At 38.3% G+C, this 17,464-nt stretch overlaps 1 long non-coding RNA gene, 1 other non-coding gene and 1 pseudogene across 2 annotated transcripts; 1 reads left to right on the top strand and 2 right to left on the bottom strand.

Annotated features, from left to right (window-relative positions):
• Nucleotides 1-1,199: 1,199 nt before the first annotated feature.
• On the bottom strand, nt 1,200-2,714 carry LOC149833389 (uncharacterized). Its single transcript, XR_016433165.1, has 4 exons — nt 2,558-2,714; nt 1,792-1,863; nt 1,576-1,645; nt 1,200-1,476 (listed from the first exon to the last, which is right to left on the bottom strand). It is a non-coding gene; the product is annotated as an uncharacterized LOC149833389 (long non-coding RNA).
• A 5,995-nt stretch (nt 2,715-8,709) lies between these two features.
• Nucleotides 8,710-8,870, bottom strand: LOC149833390 (U1 spliceosomal RNA). Its single transcript, XR_016433458.1, has one exon. It is a non-coding gene; the product is annotated as a U1 spliceosomal RNA (small nuclear RNA).
• Nucleotides 8,871-11,664: 2,794 nt separating this feature from the next.
• LOC149833391 (U1 spliceosomal RNA) lies at nt 11,665-11,797 on the top strand (annotated as a pseudogene).
• Nucleotides 11,798-17,464: the final 5,667 nt, after the last annotated feature.

Raw genomic sequence — 17,464 nt, forward strand, 5'->3', positions numbered from 1 at the left:
CGATGGATCATGCATAAAAATGTATGAATAAAATGCAAAATATATGCATGATCAATAGAGTAGCACCGAAGGGTCGGTCCTTGATATTCTGATCTGATAAGCTTACACAAATGTAAGGGTGTCAATAGGTCGGATTTACCGAGACTCGATATGAACCAAACCCTATAATGTCCGAGTGTGATGATAAATAATAAAACCCAATTAAGACTAGGATCCAGACCCAAAGGTCTGATTATTACATGGACCCGAGTATAGTTTGTGAAATTTTATACCAAACCCGGACCCGACCCGAGTTTCGATTACGACCCATAAATTTTCAATGTCAAAATGATACAAAATATGGCTTTACATGGTATGGTCCAGGTATGATTCATGTAGTTCTTATCGAGTCCAGGTATGGTTTTTTTATAGTGGATCCGATTAAACATGAGCTCAGATCTGATAGTGTACCCGAAAATTGGGTCCAAATTTGGTTCCACCTAGGTCCAACCAAACCTGACTCTTTGAAACCCCTACACAAACGACATGAATCCCCACGTAGATAATTTCCTAACGAACACTTTTAAACAGAAGATGTTGTATCAGTTAATTGTCTTAAACCAATGTTGTTAGAATTGGTATCACTACAAGAAAAATGTGGATTAGCGACGGACGATATTTGTCGCAAATCCATCATTGAACTGTTTAGTGACATATATCGTCTGTCTCAATTTCTTGATCGCTAAATAGCGACAGAACTGATCTATCGCTACTTTAAGATGGATTAACGATGGTCATGATCCATTGTGAGTCCGTCGCTAAATAAGCACGGATTTGGTTTTGCGACAGATACATATCCGTCGCTATTTTATTAACGGATTAGCGATGGATTACATTCCGTCGCAAAACCAAATATTAGCGATGAATACTATCCATTGTTAATCCGTCGCAAAATTTTAAAAAAAATTGTTTGAAATAAAAAAATGAAAACAAATTGACACTTGTGCACATGTTAATTAAAAAACTAGAAAAGAGAACCGACAAACATGTTAATTACATAACTTCATCCAACATGATCGGTTTGTTGTTCACAAATGTTAAAACAAGTACTTGCGAAAAGCAAATGAACTCACTTAAGAGGGTGAGATTGCACACTGTCAATGAGAAAACCACTTCTCAAAGGTGAGTTTTGTTCAAATCATCAAAGTATGCGTGCTCCATTGCCTTCTTTGCAGAGATTCTTTTCAAGGGATCATACTGCAACATGTTCTGTAGATGTTAGAGCACATATGTAAGTCAAGGAGTTAACATGAACTTATTGATCTAAAAGAAAAAAAATGGAATAGGGCATATAATACCCAGAATAGATCCAAGCCAACAAGATCAAGATCAAGAATGGTTGTTAATAAACTCTTTGGCTTCCATTGTGGTTACTCATGCCAATTTTTTAGTGCACTTACATCAGGCCACACCTCTTCATTTGAAGTTTCCAGCAACCTACAGCCAAAGAAAATAATTTCTAGCTGGCCATTTGAAGCAATGTAGTAGTTCATACAGACGAAAAAACTAATAAAGTTAAGGGTGAGCTAGTAGAACCTGAATATGTGCAATAGCTGTTGAAGTTCAGAGTCTCCTGGAAAGAGTGCTTTATTTGTAACAAGCTCAACTGCAACATAATTTCAATCTTTATGTTGTTAAACTAATAATAAACATGTAATTGAAAGAATTCATGTTAATGAAAATTTGGAATAACAATGTCGCTTGTAAGTTCTAATTGTTCTTCAACCATTACCAAAGACGCAACCGACATACCATGTCTACTGGAGTTCAGTAGTGAGTAGCACCCAGAAGGACCTCAGGAGCTCCATACCAGAGTGTCAAGATCTGTATCAGTGTTTGCAACAAGAATTCTATTAGCACACTAATCTAAGAACAATATAAGCAACCCCCAAGCAATCAGATCCCATAAAAACATGTCCATCATGCAACAATGAGAATCAGCAATGTGAAGTTAAAAATTTCTTCTCAAGTTTCCATCGTGCTAAGAAAAACACCTTGAAACCAAGAAAATACTCTCTCTCTCTCTCAAGGGTCAATTGATGATTTTGTAGAAGTCCTCATGAGGGATTCCAGCTCGGCTCGGATCCTAAGTTGCAACAAGTATGAGACCTCGATTTGTCTCAAATCTGAGAAGAGATCCAAGCTGCAACATTAAAAGAGAAAATGCATAGTGAAAAGATTTTTGTCACTTTTTTTCTTTTATTTTCTTAATGATTCTTTTCTCGTAGTGTTTTCTTGGGGTAATCAAATGTAGACAAGGTTCATAGATATCAAAATCAGTAAAGATGGTTCTTCATTGTATACAATATATTTGTTAAGAGCCTGGCAAATGAGATCTTTCATAACACTTGAAAAATCAACAATGAAAGAAGAGAGAGAGAGAGAGAGAAACAAAACCTCTCTACAAGACAGGTAACACAGACATCAAATTAATACCAATATAAACATGATGAATATGATGCTCAAATATCTAAATAGAAATAACAAGTGAAACATTGCGGGGGTGAGAGGAGCATACCCGAATAAGTAGAAGTTGAACAACGGTCTGACACTTGACATCGCTAATGGGAAGATACAGGCTCTGTTCGCTTGATTTCTCCATTTCATCATCAGGCATAGCTGATCCAGAAAACTCACCCTGTTTGTTGGAAGAGACTTCAGAGCTGCTAATCACATGCACACTGTTCATTTTATTTAGAACCCTTGAGAAATCAGGAAGAGTGGCAATAGTTATTTCTTTCAGTAATAAAACCACTTCTAGCTACTTATCCTCGGAAAACAAACCACCTGCATGACTCATAAGATGAACAAAAGCTGCAATACCAATGCCAGCAAGGCTTTGATGATGTCGTTTTATGAAACTTATTAGCAGCATTAGCATTTTTTTGAGCAAAGGGTTAACAGAGTTGTAAAACTTAACAAAGAGATCTACAACAAGTTGTAAAGCCAATGTGCATGTCTCATAAAGCCAAGCATCTTGATCTAGCTCATGGTAAAGCCAAGATATATAACTGAGCATCATCATGGTATGTTGTATCACTGTTCACATGAAATTCAATCATCACTTCAATTTTCATCACTGTCACTTCCATCATCGCTACCAGCACAAGCCTGTTTAAAGAATTACATGAGAAGATCATCTAATTACCATTAACCACGAGCAGTGGGTGATGAGCGGGTATATGCTGCAAGAAAGGGGATTGCCGGAGTAAAGCGAGACACTGGTGAACGTCTTGCCATTACCGATTGTGACCTGCGAGGGGAAGTTTCTGTCGATCATCCCGACACCGATGGTGCTGATCCAGGGGGTGAGGTTCGTGATGGACATCCCCATGGGCCCTTCGTTCTCAGCAAAGGAGGCGACGAAGACACCCTTGGCCGCAACCGCGAAGGAGCCAAGGGCAATACAGTCGAGGTAGTAAGGGACAGAGCCCCCGCCGATCGAGACAAAGATCATGTCGATGTCGTCGACGACGGCCCAATCGAAGGCTGCGAGGATATCGGAGTCGAAGCAACCAGACTTCCAGCAGACCTTGTAGATAGCGAGGCGGGCCTTAGGAGCGACGCCTTTCACTATCCCGACCGCGTAGCCGTACATGTTCGCCTAAAAAATGTACCTGCATGCGGCCGTCAACGCCATGTGAGATCCGTGGTCGTCGGAGTCGTGGGGCGAGTGGAACTCGGCGGTGGCCTCGTGTCCCTTGGAGAAGAACCGCGCACCAACGATCTTCTGATTGCAGTTCGCGGTCGTGAACACCTGGCCTTCCTCGCAGGCACTGTACCATCGCGACAACACTGGAGTGAGGTTGAGGTCGGAGAAAGACCGGCGCTCCGGCCAGATTCCAGTGTCGAGGATGTTGACTATGACGTCGGAGCCGTAATCAGATTCGGACCACAAGCCGTGCTGGTTGCGAAGTCCGAGGAACTGCGACAAGCGAGTGGTGTGGAGGCTACGAGGAGAAAGGAGGGGGGAGGAGGAAAGAGAGAGAGAGTATGCCCTAAACGGGCCATTTTATATCGCAAATTAGCGACGGATTCACAATGAAAAAATTTCGTCGCTACGTAGCGACGGATTAGGGACAAAAAAAATTTTTCGCGACATCCATCGCTAATTTACGACAGATTAGTGAAGTAATTTTTTTGGAGCTAATGTGTGCCTAATTTGTGATAGATTTTGAGACAGAAAATTTCCGTCGCTAATAGCAACGAATTTTGAGACAGAATTTTTCCGTCGCTAATTCTGTAACTAATTTTAATTTTACAGACGACTAGTTTTCTCTAGCTAATCTGTCTCAAATTTGCGATGAATTATTTTTGTCACAAATTTTCATCGCTAATTAGCTTTTTTCTTGTAATGTATCGGGTTTGAATCAATTTTCAAAATGATTCAGAGAATCGGCCAACATCCAATGAACGCTTGTCATTAACACATAAAACAATAATAAAATTATTAAAAAACTTTAAACACCCTTAAAAATAATTAAACCCAATCGGCCACTTTAGAATCGATTTTGGGCCAAATCAATACGATACTGACAGCATTGGTCAAACCCCTCTAACACCTGACTGACTTTAGAGGGCCCCTCTGTTTGGAGTCAAAACATCTCAATCCCCTACACTGGACCAATTTCCCCGGATCATTCTTTTCAGTTTCGGTAAGTCGTACCTATATGGTCACTTGTATTCAAAGAGATACATAATGATTGAAAGAGAAGGTATTTATAGTTTATTTCCATTTGTAGCAATGCCAATTCAGGATTCCAGTTATTTCCCTCACCTTTATTTTTCATTTTCCAAGCTCATCTAAAGGAATGCAAGTACATTTTTTTAAAAATGGTTTAGGATGGTCAGGGAAATAAATATATAGGAAAAACCGTATATTCTAACAGGCTTTCTTTCGAACCGTTCGCGGTGTAACGCCGCACGTCTTTTAAAAAAAGGACTTTTAGTTTTGAACCGCCGCTAAATGTCAGTTTTCCCGCCAAGACTTTTAGCAAGCGCTCAAAAAAAAATGCAGCTTCAAATACTTTTAAGTGTTTGAAGATACGGGTTACTCTATTTATATATATCGCTTGTGTGATTAATATGCTCTCTCTCTCTCTCTCTCTCTCTCTCTCTCTCTCTCTCTCTCTCTATATATATATATATATATATATATATATATATATATATATATATATATATATTTATATATATGTGTGACTGCTGTCTGATTCAATCTTCTTCCATCACATTGATGGAGAGGTGTAAGTGGGTCTCTAAACCCGGAAAAACTGACTAGGTCGAACCAATCCGATGTTAATAGACTCATGGGTCATATCAGGTCCAAAACTTGGGTTTGTTTAAAAAGTGAATCAGTTCTTTGGGATGAAAATTGAAGACCCAAACCTGTTTGTACCTGACCTGTTTTTAAACCTGACTCAATTGGTTCTTTACAATATACACCTGAACTGATCCAAGCCCAAATTCGATTTGTGTCTGAGCCCATTTATACCTGTACCTATAACATACGAAGGCCTGAACTGGCTCATAACCCAAACCTAGTTTACACAAAATCCGACCCGGTTCATTTAAAATCTTGACCCGATATATACCCGAGCAGATATATACCTTAACCTAGTTACAAATATGGGTCAGAAATAAATACTCTATCCAACCTAATTCGTATGGTTGGGTTCAGGTCTAGCTTTTCAAGTCTTATGAAAGTAGAACCGAACCGACCCACTTGCAGCTGCTACATTGAGATTGATCACAATACATGAAAATGATTTATACCTCCGAGGATTTTGGGTTTTGATCACATTTTTTTTTTCTGAGGGAAATTTTCTGTTTTTGAGGGAAGGTTTTGACCAAAGACTTAGGCTGCTAGTGCATTCAGCATGCAAGTGACTTGGATTTGTTGTCCTTGAAGTGTGGACCCTAGATTCATAATCCAACTAAAGAGTAGATCCAGCTTATAGTATATCTTCAAAAGATACATGCTCTAGCCCAAGACTCTAAATTGAACCACACAAAATTGTTAAATTTTCTTTGGAAAGGCCAGTCATTTGCAAAATGCAAGCATGCGGAGTTTGGATTTGTAATGGGTAGGTTCCAACGTGCTCCATTCCAGGTCAAGACTATAATGTAAAGTTCAACCAGACCCTGCTCAGATCTTAATGTGGACCAGGTTAAGCTGGCCATGTGATGCACGAGCAAGAGCGAGACACTACTGGGTTCATAGGGTCGGGTTCATTCGGATCCATTTTCATTATTTAGTTTTTTTTTATAATTATTTAGTTAATATCAGATCTATCTCAGATATGAAGTAAGATTAGGGTGTCAAGGATTTTCCTTTATTCATTATAAATATTTATTGTAGAGAGTTAGACAGGGAGCCACATGAATGAATTATTGATGATTTTTAGTTATTTATCTTGAATTTTTTATTATTTTTTCTCTTTTCATAGTTTTTTAGTTTTGTAGCTGCACTAGGGTGCCGATTCTTGCGGGGTTCAGGAGCGATCCACCTGTTTACTGCATCACCATGAGATCTACTTGGCTTCACAACTGGTATGAAAGTGAAGCGGTGGGAGGGGAGGCAGGGAGCGGCGGTGGAGCAGCTGGCCGGCACGTGGCGGTGGATCCACCGGCACGTGGCGGTGGATCCACCGGCACTTGGGGTTAGCACAGACGATGAATCGGGCGGAGGAGGAAGACTTGGGGATGAAGGAGCTGGGGTTCTGGAGGTTGATGAGGGGCAATTTGCGCATCACAGCACGCCTCACTACCTTGAGCGTGCGCCTCGCCTCTGAGGCGTACGCTTCAGGTACTGAGGCTTACGCCTCTCACAACACTGTTTATACCATCAGAATTCCGAGGTCTGTCTCAACTACATTAGAATTCTCATAAACTGCATTTGTAATTTTTTTCTTCCACAAGTGTTCAAGGAAATTAATCTTTCTTTTGCTCGCTTCCTTGGACTAATGCTATAAAGTAATGAAAGCACTGCCATCTTTAATACTTCCTGTGTGTGTGTGTGCACGTGCATCTGTGTGTGTTATAACTGGTGTCAAATATCGGTGATATTTTGAAAATTTCACCAAAAAACATGTTATTTTAGTCGCAGTTTTAAACAGCCAAAATATTATGATATTCTCAAAATACTATGATATTTATTATTTTAACAAAAATATCATGATATTTTTGCTTATACTGGCTGTTTCTCAGTGAGAATGGATTATTTTATATATTTTAAAATTTTCCTTCAAATGTTTTTGTTAATCTTTTAACTTAATTGTATTTTCTGATATTTTGATGATGAAAATGTGAGAAAATTTTAAAAATTTTAAAATTTCTTGAGAATTTGGCGGCCGTTATTTTATCATTTTAAACTTTTATCACCATGTTTACGGCCCATATTGTATTTTATGCAGCCCTACGTGATACTTGGAAGGTTTGTATTACTAGGCGATAGAGTTCATGAACTAGATCACGATCTATGTTGGGATGCAAACAGTTCGTATGCGGAACAGCCAAATACATGGGGAGTCTGATCCAGAACAACTAAAAATTCCAAACCCACCAACCGGCGCTATGCTTATCTGGCAGCTGCAGTTAGTGCACGTCACCATATGTTGTGATGTTGCAAGGTCGAATCCCAATGGTATATATATGATTGTATAACTGATAGGGGTCTGCCTAACTCCAGCTTTCTCTGTCAAAAAAAATCCAAACCCCTATCCTGAATCCAACTCATTTGAGTCCCTAAATCTATGGCATCTGAGCTCACATTGGGAATATTCATGACAGCACAAATTTTTGTAGTCTTTGAAGGAAAGTTGGGGAAGGGAGAAAAAAAAGAAAAGAAAAATCAAAGCATAACCATGTGCACAAGTGAATTTGACAGTCTTTTGCAAAATAAAGGAGCTGCAAAAGCAAAGAAAAAATTTATTCCATGAGTGTCTGGCCATGAGAAGCACCAAGAACCAATGAACCATTGTGGCGTGATATCGATCAAATTTCACAGAAAAGAGAAAAAAAAGAAAAGGTGGAACGCCTTGGTGTTGGTGGTGCTTTGAGGGGAAGTCTAGGTTCAAATCCCAATCAAGACCCGGGTCTGGACCCGAAGGTCCCATTAATAAATAGATCTGGGTATAGTTTGTGAAAATTTATACCAGACCAGGGATCCACCTGAGTTTGGATTAAAACCTGTAATTTTTCAATGTAAACATGATAATAATATTATTTTACCGGGTATGATTGGGGTCTGGTTCATATAGTACTTATTGGGTTGGGGTATGGCTTCTCTTATTACACATGAGCCCGGACCCCATACCATACCCGAAAACCGAGGCTAGGTCTGGTTCCACCTGGATCCGAACCAAACCCGACCGGTTGACACCCCTATCTATAAGGTTTGACACAGGTTGAATCAGGGTTAAACCAGACCCATTGAACCTAACGGGTCGGATCTAGGCAAACCCGACTCTAGACATATTATCACCCCCTCTCATTACTTTCCAATGGCCATACGAAATACTATTTAGAAATATTAAATAAGAAATAATCAATCATGAAAAAGTGAATTTACAATAGCTGTAAAATTGAGACTTAACTAAGAATCATGGAATAAAATCACGAAAAACATGAAGTTAATTTAAATCACCAAAAATTTCAACTTACAAATTGGTGGGGGCCGCGCGAACGCGTTCCCCCTCTGCCACAAATTATGACGTCCACTCTCCCACTTGGGGAGATGGTAGAAAGACGCTCCTCCCAAGTGCAATGGAAGCCGCCTCCCTAGGCCATCGACCTTATTGATCGCCGATAAACCCCGCCCAGGTAAGTATGGCTTAACAATGCCATCAGGCCCTTTTTATAACCACTCATTTCTCCACCTTTCTCTTTTCTCTTCGATGTGGGACTATTTTTCTTCACATTTTTGTGATCGCCTTGTATGCTCCCACTTTCCATTTGTGCCTTATATGTGCGGGTTTGGACTTTGGAAACAAGAAAGCAAATGGGATCGAGTTTTGGGCCATGGTCTTAATCAGATCCTACCCATATTGCCATGTTCAAGTAGTATTCATTTGAATCTGAGTGGGATTTGGAACAAACATGGTCAGGTCCACTCGGATATGTGACAGAATCTGGTAAACAAATTTTGTTGATTAAATTTGGGTAAGAGTCACACCCAACCCACTCGGATATGTGATAGAATCCAAATCATTTACGTTTTTCACGTGTAGCTTTGCCAATTTTCAAGTGATACTTGACTACCAAAAAAAATTTCTAATGATACAATACCACGGGACTCGGATCATAACCAGATCCAAAATTTCACTATAATGTCAAGTTAGACCCAAATCTATAACCAAACCCACTCCTCAAAAGTTAGATACGGTGCCAGTACATCCAGCCCGAAACATGATAGATCAAAGAGTCCAAATTTTAAGCAGTATGCCTGAATCCAAATCTGAAATGGACCTTATGAAGTAGATTTATTACTCACATCTGTTAAAATTAGGTTGTCAGCATACATTTTACATGTAGCATGTAAAAATGGATCAGGTGTGATGCAGATCCAACAAAAATATTGATCTGAATTTGAGTCCAAATGCAGAATAATCAAAGCACATAAGTTTGCGTACAATATGAAAATCCACACATATTCATGTAATCCTTACAGGGTCCGTGTATGGATTTGTTTGTAGCAGACCCGATAGGAACCGGGTCTGGACTCAGTACCTAAATGTCAAAACAGAACCCGGTTCGGACCCAGGTGAGTCCAACCCGTTGACACCACTATCTATGACTCTGCTTCTGAGTTCCTGTTTGGGCGTTAAGAAATGGTTGAGGGCATTACGCCCATTCAAATATCTGTTTGTCATGATTTTTGGTGATTTTAATCTGGTTTCTCTTTTGAAACTTGTTTGTAATTGTGGCCATTTATAAGGGTCCGCAAAACCTTTTTTTTTTATAGGCAAGCTAGGTAGGGGTGGCAATCGGGTCGGGTTGGCGGGTTGGCGGGTCGGGTTGGCGGGTCAGCATACCTCAACCCGAACCCGACCCGTTTATTAAACGGGTCGGCTGTGGCAAACATGAACCCGACCCGTTTAATAAACGGGTAACCCGACACGACCCGCCAACCCATTTAATAATTGGGTTGGGTCGGGTAAACGGGTTTTCAGGTTCGCGGGTCAGTTTGGCGGGTTGGGTTGGCGGGTTGACGGATCGGGTTGGAAGGTAGGCAGGTTGGCGGGTTGACGGGTCGGGCAGACGAGTTGGCGGGTTGGCGGGTTGACCCACCCGCCTAACCCGTTTATTAAACGGGTCAGCCGGGTTGGCGGGTTGGCATACCCCCAACCCGAACCCGACCTGTTCAATAAACGGGTTATGCGGGTCGACCCGTTTATTAAATGGGTTGGCTTAAGCCCAACCCGAACCCGCCTAAGAGGCGGGTTGGCGGGTCGGGTTTGCGGGTCATGTCAGAAATTGCCACCACTAAAGCTAGGGTTAGGCAGACCTCTGTCGGATATCTCATAGGCCCTATGTGGCAGAGGGATTCGAACCTGGGCCTTCAGCTTGGCATAGAACCCCGCTTACCACACGAGATATCACCTTGGTAGTAAACAATGACTTTGTTTTGCAAACAACCCTGCTAGGTCTCTTTGGCTCTACGTTTGTGGTCTTTATTTATTGAACATGTTTGCGTGTATAATGAATAATTGCATTGAGGAGTAGGGTTGGCAATCAGGTCGGGTCAGCCGGTTGGAGGGTTGACGGGTCAGCATACATCAACACGAACCCGACCCGTTTATTAAACGGGTCGGGTAAACGGGTTGGCGGGTCGGGTAAACCTAACCCGGACCATAGTCAGTAAAATAATATTTTTTATCATTCTTACATTAAAAAATTATTTGTCTTATTCAGAGTTTGGACCGGGCCGAGGTGTGGTATAAAATTTCACAAACTCTACCTGGGTTCATGTATTAATCGGACCTTCCGGTCTGAACGTTACTCTTAATCTTAATCAAGTCCTTTTATTTGTCACCGTACATGAACCCTTTAGGGTTTGGTCTGAGTCAGGTCTGGGTAAACCCGACCCGTTGACACCCCTATATACAACATGGCAACACAACTGTTCCTGCCCCGTTGGTAGTAAATCAACCCCTCGCTATTCTCTATGGGTGGCAGGCAGAGCCGGACCTGTCAAGAGGCCAATGAGACTTGGGCCTCAGGTCCCCTCGGCCAAAAAAAATTTAGGGGCCCATTTTTAATTGGGATTGCATTTTCAATAGAGGCACCAAAAATTTTGGTGGCGCTGCCCTCGAACTCCTATTATTAATTAATAGAGGGCTCAAAAAATTCTGAGGCGCTGCCCCCGAACTCCTACTATTAATAGGGGGCCTATTTTTAGAGCCCCCATTCTTAATAGGGACTCAAAAAATTTCAAGGCCCTGTCCCCAAACTCCTACTATTAATAGGGGGGCCATTTTTTCCCTCCGCCTCAGGCCCCATAAAACACAGGTACGGCTCTGGTGGCAGGCACAAAAGACAAGGAAAAATAGTCCCACATCAGAGAGAGAAGAGGAAGGTGGAGAAGTGAGTAGTTATAAATGGGGCTTGATGCATATCCTAACCATACTTACCGGGGCAAGGTTTATAGACGATCAAGAAGGTCGATGGCCTAGAGACGCGGTCTCCATCGCACTTGTGATGAGCGTCTCTCTACCAACTCCGCAAGTGGGAGAGTGGATGTCTTAATTTGTGTTGCGTAAGCCGAAGCATGGCGACTCCCTACAGTCAAGGGGTAAGCCCTCTGAGCTTTACATGGACAGAGACCATTAGTACAACTGAGCCAGCACGGCTAGGTTTCAGTGACGGGCGGTTTCTTCGAGTAAAAAAAAAAAAGGTACCCCACTGATCTAGCAATGTGGATCCAGATATGGTTGTTCAGTTTTTATACCATCAAAATTCCGAGGTCTGTCTCAACTACATTAGAATTCTCAAAAACTGCATTTGTAATTTTTTTCTTCCACAAGTGTTCAAGGAAATTAATCTTTCTTTTTCTCGCTTCCTTGGACTAATGCTATGAAGTAATGAAAGCACTGCCATCTTTAATACACCCTGTGTGTGTTATAACTGGTGTCAAATATCGGTGACATTTTGAAAATATCACCAAAAAACATGTTATTTTAGTCGCTGTTTTAAATAGCCAAAATATTATGATATTTTCAAAATACTATGATATTTATTATTTTAACAAAAATGTCATGATATTTTTGCTTATACTGGTTGTTTCTCAGTGACAATGGATTATTTTATATATTTTTAATTTTTTCCTTTAAATATTTTTGTTAATCTTTTAACTTAATTTTTTTTCTAAAATTTTGTTGATGTAAATGTGAGAAAATTTTAAAAAATTTAAATTTTCTTGAGAATTTGGCAACCTTTATTTTCCCATTTTAAACTTTTATCACCATGCTTACAGCCCATATCGTATTTTATGCAGCCCTACGTGATACTTGGAAGGTTTGTATTACTAGGTGATAGAGTTCATGAGCTAGATCACGATCTATGTTGGGATGCAAACAGTTCGGATATGGAACAGCCAAATACGTGGGGAGTCTGATCCAGAACAGCTAAATATTCCAAACCCACTAACTGGCGCTACTCTTTTCTGGCAGCAGTTAGTGCACGTCACCTTATGTTGGGACGTTTCAAGGTCGAATCCCAATCCCAATGGTATATAATTGTATAACTGATAGGGGTCTGCCTAACTCCAGTTTTTTGGGTAAAAAAAAATCCAAACCCCGCAAGCGGAGTGAACTATGATTGTCTAGCAGGAGCAGTTAATTAGTCCTTATGTTGGACGTTGCAAGTTTGAATCCCAATGGTATATGATTATATAACTGATAGGGGTTTGCCTAACTCCAGCTTTCTCTGTCAAAAAAATCCAACCCCTATCCTGAATCCAACTCATTTGCATCCCTATATCTATGGCATTTGAGCTCACATTGGGAATATTCATGACTGCACAAAATTTTGTAGTCTTTGAAGGAAAGTTGGGGAAGGGAGAAAAAAAAGAAAAGAAAAATCAAAGCATAACCATGTGCACAAGTGAATTTGGCAGTCTTTTGCAAAATAAGAGAGCTGAAAAAAAAAAGATAAATTAGTTGCATGCGCTAAAAAGAAAAAATTTATTCCAAGAGTGTCTGGCCATGAGAAGTGTAATATCACATATTTTTACACTTAGTTAAATTTGAAATTTTAAAAAAAATTAAGTATAGAAGAAAAATTGTTTGAACCTCGATATTAGACCAATGCTTTTAAGTATGGGCGTCACCCAGGTCTAATCAACTTAGTCTAAACGAATCACTTAAAATGTGAGAAAGTTTTATTTTTAACAGTGAAATTTAAGCAAAATTTGGGTTATTTTTGGAAGAATTTCTGAAACAAAATTTAAGTTATATATTGTTAGATGCATCTCAAAATTTTGAGCGTAACAATATTTTATTTTTCTTGATTCGAGCTACGGTTGGCTCGAGAAACACATTTTTTCAAAAATTGAGCAGTTTGTCGGTTTGGATCTGGATTTGAATCGAATCTGATCCAAATTGATATGGATTTAGACTCTATCCAAAACCCATATTAATTTGGTATTGTTCCAGTCCAAGACCCATTTGAATTTTTGAGATGGATTTGGATCTTGGATTCTGATCTAGATCCAAATCCATGCCCAATGATTTTTCCAACTTTAAATTCATTAAAACCTTTAAATTATAATTTATTAATGTTAAGAAGCCTCCTAGGTTAATTTGGTAATTTTTGACAGCTTTTGGGAATTTATTTAATATTTAACATTAAATAAATTAATTAATTAATTAATGTAATTCCAAAATTTTAATTTGACAATTGGCTAGGACTCTAAGTAGAGACCTTAAACCCATATAAAATCACTTTTGAAGTGTTCTAGCTCAATAATATGATTTTTAAAAGCTTCTAGGTATTTATTTATTATTAATTAATTGATAAATTAATTAATTTTAATTAATTAATTATAATTAATTTTTAGATTTACTTTAAGAGTGTTTAGGACTCCTTATAGACCCCTTGTTCATGCCTTAGAAGGTTTAAGAAAGACTTTTAAAAAGCACTTAACTTTGAAAATTCAATACTTTGATAGTTTCAAAATTTTTGAAACTCTAAGAGAAAAGAGAGCTCCATCTGAACTGCACTCTCTTCTTTAGCCCATTTAAAGCTCTATAAATAGATCAAAAGAAAAGGGAAGAAAGAGTAAGAGAAGGAAAGAGAGACGAAGAGAGAGAAAAAGAGAGGAAGAAAAAAAGGCTTCCTTCTTTAATCATCAGTCGATTTCACAATCAAATCCATATTTATTTTCAATCTACAGCTAAGGTACGGGTTTCTCTTTTGTTTCAAACAAGAAAAAAAACATGGATTCGACTTTTCATGCTATATTTTAATAGAAATCTACGAGAAAGAGTAAACTTGATTACTTACTCTAAGATCCATAGTTAAAATTAATATATTTTCATCTTTTTCGAAATTTATGTTGGGAATATGTATGTATATATATATACGTATGTATATTTGATGAGTCACCGATCTAGTGTGTTAGAGTTTTAAAACAGAATTTATTTCATGAAAAAAATAGTTTATTCTATGTGTTTTATGCTATTATCGATTTTGATGGACGGTCCATACTATGGACTGCTAGAGGTATGCAAATATTTGGTGAAATAATATTGTACTCATGTATTAACATGTTTATTTGACCATGAGTCTGTGCATACGTGAGTGTAAGTTTACCTACCATGCCTTTTGAATCATTAATTCCTAAGTCCTTATATTTCTAAGCTAATAGCCTGATAACTATGTATGCTTATGTGAAGAAGAATTGCATATGACTGGTAATGAATTCAGATACATAAATCTATGTGGGGTTTACTTTTTTTTATCATGTATGTAGTCATGGGCGTGGTTTCTTTTAATACGTACATGTTTGGTTTTGGGATTTTTTTTGTTGCTGCCTGGTCGATTGGCCAGACCTGACAGTTCCTTGACAGGCCTGCCAAGCCCAGGTGAACCAGTTGAGTTGGCCCAGCCAGACCTGCCAAACTGCAGGGACCCAGCTGAGTGGGCTCGGTTGGGCAGGTGTTTAAAAAAAAATCAACGTGAGCATAATCTATTTCTTTTGCTAGTTTAGCCATTAAATCATGCAACAAGTAGCTCAAATTGTGCACATATTTTATTGTTAGTATTCTTCGGTTATCTTCCAATGGTTAATGAATATGGTTGCATGTGTAGCTTTTGCAATTCTTCTAATGTATAAGATTTCACAAAAACTTTGAATCAGATCCCATTTTTTTTATAATATTTTTTCCTGCCCTTACAAAATATGCACATAAGTCTTAATCCAGCAAATGAGGCTTCTATGATTATCTTTGTTTAGGGATCTTTCAGTTACTATGGTTCCTAAACAGTTCCTAGTTATTCCTCCCTGGTTTTTCTTTATGTTACTTTCAATGCATAAAGGCAACCTAGACTTTATAGTCATGTGGTAACAACCTTCTTTAATGCAAGTCCATAATTTGATGCATCAACAACAGATTTTTTTGTTAGAACTTGATATAATACCTTGTCAGGTATAGGTATCTTTTTCTCCTTTTGTCTTTACACTTTTAAAAGCACTTTTTGCTCGGCTCATTTGTTGGTGGACTAAATGTGCTATTTAAAAAATAAAAAGAAGGAAGATTTTATTTTTATTTTTATTTGAGCCCAACCGACTTACAATTGGCTGGGTACAAACTTGGTTTTAACCCCAAATGACTGTCACTCGGCTGGGCATGTTTTGGAGTTATAGCAGTCAAAAAAATAAATAAATAACTATTTTGTTATATATTTAAAAAATTTGGATTTTTGTTAAGTACATGTATTTTTATTTTAATACATGCTAAGAATGGATTTTTCGCATGCGTTGGCTTGGGGTAACATGCTTAAGCAATATGTTGTTTTAAGTTTGCTTCACGTGGATGTGTTCAGTTATGTAATAAATTTTTTAGATTTTTAATCAAATTGGGCTTGGCTTTATGCATGTAAAAGAATAAAATTTTCGCATGTTTGCACATTAGTATATCATGCTTAATCAAAGTGTTAATACATAATTGTTCTTATGTGCACGTGCATTCATGAAATCGATGTATTTTGCATGTAAGTAATTGCCTGATAGTGCACATACTTTAATTAAAATGATTCATGAATGAAAGCATGCATTTGCCATGAATATATGAATTGAATAAAAGATGCAATCAACATGATTATGTGAACTCATGTGCATGCTTATGAATATTGTTGTTTATTCACATCTCTAAATTGGCATACACGAATGTGCATTAAAAGGCATGTGAAAGGAATGCATAGTGGCATGTGATTGATGAGTTTTGCATATGTATGCATCGATGATCAAAATGGATCATCATAGGCTATATGAGCCTTGAGCAGGTGTTCCTTTTTGTTTTAGTTGATTCATGCATTGCAAAAATCAATTATGATATTATTATTCTTATTGTACTGTTCTATGATGCCATGAGTTGTGGTCCTGTGAAGAGCTTTGCATGTTGTTTTACGAGCTTGCGTTATTAATTCTGCATGTTGAATTGCAATTTAAAAGAAGATGAATTAATAAAAGGAATTAAAAGAGTAGTGTAATATATGTTTCTTTGATGTCCCTTGTATAGTGTGAGAATCTTGGATATTGCGGTTTTTGAGAAATTGTGAGGATACTAAAATTCCGTATGCATTGTTGTTATCCCGAAATTCGATATTGAGGTTCTTCTCTTTGCTACGGTTTTAAAAAGAATTTGTCACTTTTTCTGGGGGTGGTGTGTAGACACAACTATTATTTTGGTATACCAAGAAAGTAACATTATGGTTGTTGATTTTCATAGTGTCCCAATATTGGTTGTTGATTTTTAATGTTCTGATGGATGATGTTAATTCCTGATATCAATCAAGGGTTAAGTTTAGAACCCAGTAATAAAATACAACTTGTGTGCTAAGTTACCCTGAGAACCCTACTTGACTTCGAGAATTCTTAATGTTTGGAATATCTACGGGCAATGCTAATTAAAAAGGAGGAACTTAAATTGTGTGCATTTAGTAGAGACATACATATAAAAAAAACTCTGCTAAAAGATAATAATAAATTATTCATGCATATTCTCACCTAGTAATATTTAAAAGTGGGGTTAATACGAGTCAGATAGATTTTTTCCTACATAGAAAAAGAGATAGGGGTTATTGCATCAATTGTAAGGTTATACCGGGAGAAAGTGTAGCTACACAACATAGAGTCTTAATTTTAAATCTTAGAATTAGACAATGCCGCAAAAAAGATAGACATAGGATAGATCCTAGAATT

The sequence above is a fragment of the Nuphar pumila genome, chromosome 7 (genome assembly GCF_984573655.1).
Source record: "Nuphar pumila chromosome 7, dmNupPumi1.hap1.1, whole genome shotgun sequence".
NCBI classification, from domain to species: domain Eukaryota; kingdom Viridiplantae; phylum Streptophyta; class Magnoliopsida; order Nymphaeales; family Nymphaeaceae; genus Nuphar; species Nuphar pumila.